The following is a 7,064-nucleotide window of genomic DNA, read 5'->3' as shown; positions in this document are numbered from 1 at the left end:
AAGTTTAATTAGGTCCCATTTGTTTATTGGTTATCCATTTTGAGTAGAACAGTGTATACATGACCTTTCTAAAGTCACTAGCTATCCTTTCAGGGGTCTTGTATTATTATAATTTTTGCCTTGTCCCCAGGAGGCTGGGCTCCCTCCCCAGGGAAAAGGGCAGGAGTGATCAGTAGGTGCAACGTGGCCTTGCTCTTTCACTGACTGTCTGTGGAAGGGCCACTCAACCTGGTCTTTCCAAGGGGCAGGGGAGGGGGAGACATTACACAGCACCTGCCATGTGGCCCTTAGCCCAGCAGGCAGGGCTGACAGATGGAAACACAGCCCATTTGGGAAGTACAGGCCTCATGGGCACACTGGTGAGAAACTGACTCAGGTAGGGGTGAGGATTTGCAAGCACTTCACAGAGAAGATGACATTTGAGGTCATCCATCTCAAAGGACAGTCTATGAACTCCCCTGCAAATGATAAACCAAATGCAAAGTGGCTTGAGCAGAAAAGGGCATCTATTAGCGTTAGCAGCCTAACAGTCCCAGGCTGGGTCGGCTTCCAGGTGCTCACTTTCCGGAACGTGTGTGGTGGCTTCATTCTCAGGCCCATTCTCCCCTCGGGTGTGGTGGCAGCAGCAGCCATAGGCAGCCCCAGGCTTTGGGAATTCAGCCTCGGAAGCAGAAAGTATCTCTTTCTCAGTGATTTGAAAGTCTCAGCGGGGCTTCCCACGTAGCTCAGTGGTGAGTGAAGAATCTGCCTGCCGATACAAGAGACATGGGTTCATTCCCTGATCTAGGAAGACCCCACATGCTGCAAAGCAACTAAGTCCACGCGCCACAACTACTGAGCCTGTGCCCTGGAGCCCAGGAGTCACAACTACTGAGCCCACGTGCTGCAACTATAGAAAAGTCCACGCAGCAAAGACCCAGCACAGCCAAAAATAAATAAATAAAATTAAAATGAAAAAGAAAGTCTCAGAGCTGATTCTCAGCGGACCAGCTTGAATGAGGTGCTCTCCCCTTCCTCAACGGGTGTAATTTGGGAGCGGAGCTCATTTTGATATATGCCTACTGGACCTGGGTCACGTGCCTGCTCCCCCTCTAGACAGAAGCACAAACCACACCTGACCTCAAGGACAGAGACTAGGGAGAGATGATTTCCCTGAAAATTAGAATGCCGCCCCTGGAAGAAAGGGAGTAAGTGTTAAAAGCTGCAATTACAGAGCTCCTCCACAGGCTGTTTTCCCCAAAGGGAGGCGCCTTTGTAGGGAGGAGGAATGGCAATGGCTCGTGCAGGGTTTAAAGGTCATGAAAGGTTTAATTAGGAGTGAGGCTACCTACTGAGGGGTTTAGATTCATCACCTGGGACAGAAGTCCCCAAAGAACAAGATACCACATGACATATGACTATCTCGCACATCATGCGAAACGCTGGGCTGGAGGAAGCACAGGCTGGAATCAAGACTGCCGGGAGAAATGTCAGTAACCTCAGATACGCAGATGACACCACCCTCATGGCAGGAAGTGAAGAGGAACTAAAGCGCCTCTTGATGACAGTGAAAGAGGAGAGTGAAAAAGCTGGCTTAAAACTCAACATTAGAAAAACCAAGATCAGGGTTATGGTGAGTGTGGACGTGTTTTGTATTGCTGTCTAGATACATCAGTAGGAGAGTGGATAGGGGTACATGGCAGAAGGATGTTATTATTCAGTCAGATGCACCTGACACCCTGTTACTGGAGAAGCAGGGAAATTATATTGTATCCTATGGCTCAAAGAAAGATGATTATGAATATTGCGTGTCTGAGTATCTGAGAATGAGTGTCATCTATTGGGGTCTGACCTAGATCTCATCGGACAACTACACAGCATGAATAGAGAAGAAATTCTGACATGTATTCAGTCTTGTCAACACGAGTGTGGTGGAATAAGTGTTAGTATTGGACGTGGTCCTCATCTTTTGTACACTCTTAGTGCTGTTCAGATACTCTCTATGATAGTATTAATGTTACTGACATAAATAAAGTTGTGGAATATGTTCAGAGTCTACAGAAACAAGATGGCTCTTTTGCTGGAGATACTTGGGGGAAAACTGATTCGAGATTCTCTTTTTGTGCAATGGCAACTTTGGCTCTATTGGGGAAGTTGGATGCTATTAATGTGGAAAAGGCAGTTGAATTTATCATGTATGAACTTTGATGGTGGATTTGGTTGCAGGCCAGGTTCTGAATCCCATGCTGGGCAGGATTCTTGTCTATTACTAGTCAGTTGCACCAAGTAAATTCTGATTTACCTGGTTGGTGGTTTTGTGAACGACAGCTTCCATCAGGCAGATTCAATGTAAGGCCCAGAGAAGTAACCAGACGTATGTTATTCATGGTGGGTGTTGGCTTTCCTAAAGATAATTGAAAGGCTTCATTGGATTGATAGAGAAAAACTCTGCAGTTTCATCCTCCCATGTCAAGATGAGGAAACAGGAGGATTTACAGATAGGCCAGGAGATACGGTAGATCCTTTTCATACTATGTTTGGAATTGCTGGATTGTCACTTTTGGGAGAACAGATTAAACCTGTTAGCCCTGTTTTTTGCATGCCTGAAGTACTTTGGAGAGTGAATGTTCAGCCTGAACTAGTGAGCTAGGTTAGATCCCTTGATGGAGAAGTTGGTTAATACAGTTTTCATTGTGTTTTAACATTTCAGTAGGTGAAGTGCTTAACAAACTTAATGACTACCATGTTAATATTATGTACATAAGTTGTATTAATTTTAATAAATTATATAATTATGCATATTATAAATTAAGATCTTTATTGTATCTTTCCTTCGGGAATGTGTTGCTCTGATTTTTTTTTTTGTTTGTTTATGCTTCAGTGTATTTGTTTTCTTGTATGTCTTCATAAGAGCAAACTTGAATTCTGGTTAGCTGATGAAGTCTTGTGTTCTGATTATCCTGTGTACTCCCTTGATATGCTGTATATAACTATAGTTAATGTAAATTGGTCTTTGTCAGAACATTACTGATAAAGAGTTGATGAACCCCATAGGAATTAAAAGGTGAAACAAAAATAAATGGCTGAAATTTGGGAATAAAAATAAAAAACTAAGATCATGGCATCTGGTCCCATCACTCCGTGGGAAAGAGATGGAGAAACAATGGAAACAGTGAGAGACTTTATTTTTGGGGGCTCCAAAATCACTGCAGATGGTGACTTTAGCCATGAAGTCAAAAGACACTTGCTCCTTGGAAGAAAAGCTATGACCAACCTAGATAGCATATTAAAAAGCAGAGACATTACTTTGCCAACAAAGGTCCATCTAGTCAAAGCTATGTTTTTTTCAGTAGTCATGTATGAATGTGAGAGTTGGACTATAAAGAAAGTTGAGCGCCAAAGAACTAATGCTTTTGAACTGTGGTGCTGAAGACTTTTGAGAGTCCCTTGGATTGCAAGGAGACCAAACCAGCCAGTCCTAAAGGAATATTCAGTACTGAATATTCATTGGAAGGACTGATGTTGAAGCTGAAAGTTCAGTACTTTGGCCACCTAATGCAAGGAACCGACACATTTGAAAAGACCCTGATGCTGGGAAAGATTGAAGGCAGGAGGAGAAGGGGACAACAGAAGATGAGATGGTTGGATGGCATCATCAACTCAATGGACAAGCTGGTGATGGACAGGGAAGCCTGGCGTGCTGCAGTTCATGGGGTAGCAAAGAGTTGGACACAACTGAACGACTGAACCTAACTGAACTAATTTTGTATCAGGGTTCACACCATCCTGTGACCACACCTAGATTTGAGACACCACCCCACAAATAAGTTACAGAAAAATGAAAGCACCACAATCATTTGTCCATTCTTGTCAGTAGGAACCGCGCCCTGAGAAGCTGACACCAAGGAGTGGACAGATAAGATGAGCAATCGGATAGGTGCAATTACCAGCTTTACAGCTGTAACCACATGCCTTCCTCTAGCAAGCGGAAGCACATGGGAGAGTGAGGTCACCGACTCAGTCCAGAGGCAGCCACAGACCTATCCTTTTGAGAGGTAACCAAAACCATTGTGCACCCCCAGCTCACCTCCTGCGGGAAGGGCAGTGCTTGCCAGGAGACACCTGCCAATTACAGGAAGCTAAATCTGACTCTGAACAAGTGCCTCCACTGGACTCTCCTTTCAGTCATTTCGTCATTCAACTAACATTCACATAAGGCCTACGTGCCGGGCATTCTGCCAGGCGCTTGAGATACAACAGGAGCAGAAAGACCAAAATTCTTGCTCCTATGGAGCTTACACATATTAGGGAAGAGAGGACAATGCATGAAACAAATCTGTATAATGAGAAGGTGAGTACAAGGAAAACAAAGCAGAGAAGGGGGAGGGGGAAAGTGGGGCAGGCAGTCTGCAGTGTCGGATGGGCGAGTGAGGGAAGGTCTCCGTGATGAAGCAACGTGGAAGCAGAGACCAAGGAAGGAGATCTCTGAGGGAATGACCACGGACGTCTGGGTAGAGAGAACAGCAAATCAAAGCAAGGGGGAAGAGAAAGGTTAGTGGGGCCAGAAAGGAGTGGGCAGGAGGAGAAGAGCAGAAGAGAAGTCAGGCACACTTGCATCTCACCTGCTTCAGATGTTCGCGACAAGGAAGATGGCACCCTCTTCCTCTCTCTCTTTATTTTTTTTTTGGCCATGTCACATAGCATGCAGGATCCTAGTTTTCTGCACTGGAGGCACAGAGCTCTAACCACTGGCTCGCCAGGGAACTCCAGACACCTTGATTTCTCCCTGCAGAGGTAACTGTGTGAGCAGCTCTTCTAAAGGGTGGGACGATCAGAAGGACTTACACTGAAGCAAAGCAGATGAATGAGTCTCAAAAGCCCCAAAGCATGTCGTCGCCCCAGGGAACATCTCACTGACCTCTCTAGGAAACTCCCAACTGTGGTGCTGGAGAAGACTCTTGAGAGTCCCTTGGTCTGCAAGGAAATCCAACCAGTCCATCCTAAAGGAGATCAGTCCAGGGTGTTCATCGGAAAGACTGATGCTGAAGCTGAAGCTCCAATCCTTTGGTCACCTGATGTGAAGAGCTGACTCATTGGAAAAGACCCTGATGCTGGGAAAGATTGAGGGCAGGAGGAGAAGGCACGAGAGAGTACGAGATGGTTGGATGGCATCACCAACTCAATGGACATGAGTATGAGCAAACTCCAGGAGATGGTGAAGGATAGGGTAGCCTGGCATGCTGTAGGTAGCCCATGGGTTTGCAAGGAGACGGACACAACTAAGTGACTCAACAACAAAAGGGAGGTCCCACCTCCTGCCTTGGTTCCCAGCATGCTCTCCCCCCCCCTCCCCTGCCTTGCAATCTCTTGACTTCCTTCTGCAGAGCTGCCTCTAGATCCTACCTTTGCATAGCTTAAGACAGATCCAAAACTAAGGGCTACCCACTGGTAGGAGGTGAATGGTGGGGAATCTCTCTTCTTCATAATCCAAAAACTCCAGCAGAGACTTGGGAAAATTTTTTTTTTTTTTTCTTGAGACTTGGGAGTTTTTCTGTCTCCTTTCTCTCTTCTTGTCTCCATCCGTGGATGAGAACTAGGCAGAAATGTATTTTCCCACCAGTACAAATGGTGCCTATACATATACCAAACTTTGTCTCTCCCTTTCTCTCATACACATTTTTCAAGGTGATACTGCCATTTTCTCTGTATATAGCAATTTTTGTTACAGGAATACTTTTTTTTTTTTTTTTTTAAGGAAAAGTGAGTGAGTAACCCAACTCGGGAGGGTTTCATTTTATATAGTACCCTTGAATTGTGCAGGGCACAACTTGCACAGCTGTATGAGGCAACTCTCATGACTTTAGGAGACACAGACACAGGCAGGCAAATAGATCCTTGAACCCCTGCTCCTGGACCTTTGCTAAAATAGTGCCTTTCTCCGCAGTGAAAATACAGAGTCCAAACCACTGGATAGCCAGGGAATTCCCAGGAACGCCTTTCTTCGGTTAGAGGGGAGGGAGTGGAGGACCTTGATGTGGTTTTCTCTTGAACTAGGGAAGCCTTCTCTTTCTTTTCCCCTTTCATCTCTGCTGCTCCTTCAGGCAACTCCAGGAGCATCTTCTTGCACAACAAGGTCACATTCTTTACATTCTTTGTAGGGCAGATCTCAGACTTATCTAGGGGCAAAAGCCACCACCTTAGCTGTAAATCTTTCTGAATGAAGGGGAGAGGAGGAGGAGAAGGAGAAGAGAAAGAAGGGAAGGGCAGTAGCGTTTGCCCTTTTTTTGTCCCAAGGCCACTCCTGCTCCCACCTCGCTGGCCTCTGAATTTGTAGGTTCTCTATGATCCGAGGCAGAATACACTTAACGGCTGCCTGGTGCTAGGCATCCCTTCCTTTCCTGGTGGCTCAGACGGTAAAGAACCTGCGTGCAGTGCAGGAGATCCGTGTTCATTTCCTGGGTTAGGAAGTTCCCCTGGAGAAGGGAATGGCTACCCACTCCAGTATTCTTGCCTGAAGAATTCCATGGACAGAGAATCCTGGCGGGCTACAATCCATGTGGTTCCAAAGAGCGACTAACACTTTCACTTTTTCATCCCCTCCTTACCAATATCCTTGCCTGTTTTTCAGCTTAGTTATGATTTGTTCTCTCCTCCCTCCCTCTTTCTTTTCGTCTCCTCTTTCTTTTTCTCTCTTTTAAGGTATTTTGTTTTGTCATGCCATGTGTGCTAGAAAGGGGGCTTAGAGGCACTGCTTCAGACCCCCATGGCAGTCCATGGTAAGGTCCTGCCCCAAAGGCCAGTCATCCTGGGGAAATGAAAAGCAGGCACTACTCTTCCCAAAGGACCAGACTTCACCCTGGCCTGGCTTCTTCTGCTGGCTTGTGGTGACATGCTGTGACTAAGCCAGGGTCGTGATGAGTCACCCACAGCAGGGAAGATGCCCTTGCTCTCCACCCCTTCCCAGAGCAGGCCCAGGGGCATGTGAAGTGGGTCTGAAAGAGGTGTGTTATTCATAGAAGACCATAAAACCCAGGGCTGACTGATTTTTAAAAAATGTTTATTTCTGCCATCCTTCCTCTACTCTC

At 46.0% G+C, this 7,064-nt stretch overlaps 1 pseudogene; it reads left to right on the top strand.

Moving 5' to 3' along the window:
• LOC102174593 lies at positions 1,617-3,071 on the top strand (annotated as a pseudogene).

This window comes from Capra hircus, chromosome 19 (genome assembly GCF_001704415.2).
Source record: "Capra hircus breed San Clemente chromosome 19, ASM170441v1, whole genome shotgun sequence".
In the NCBI taxonomy this organism is placed as follows: Eukaryota; Metazoa; Chordata; class Mammalia; order Artiodactyla; family Bovidae; genus Capra; species Capra hircus.
The sequence above is the reverse complement of the archived record's forward strand: the minus strand, read 5'-3'. Positions and strand labels throughout refer to the sequence as shown.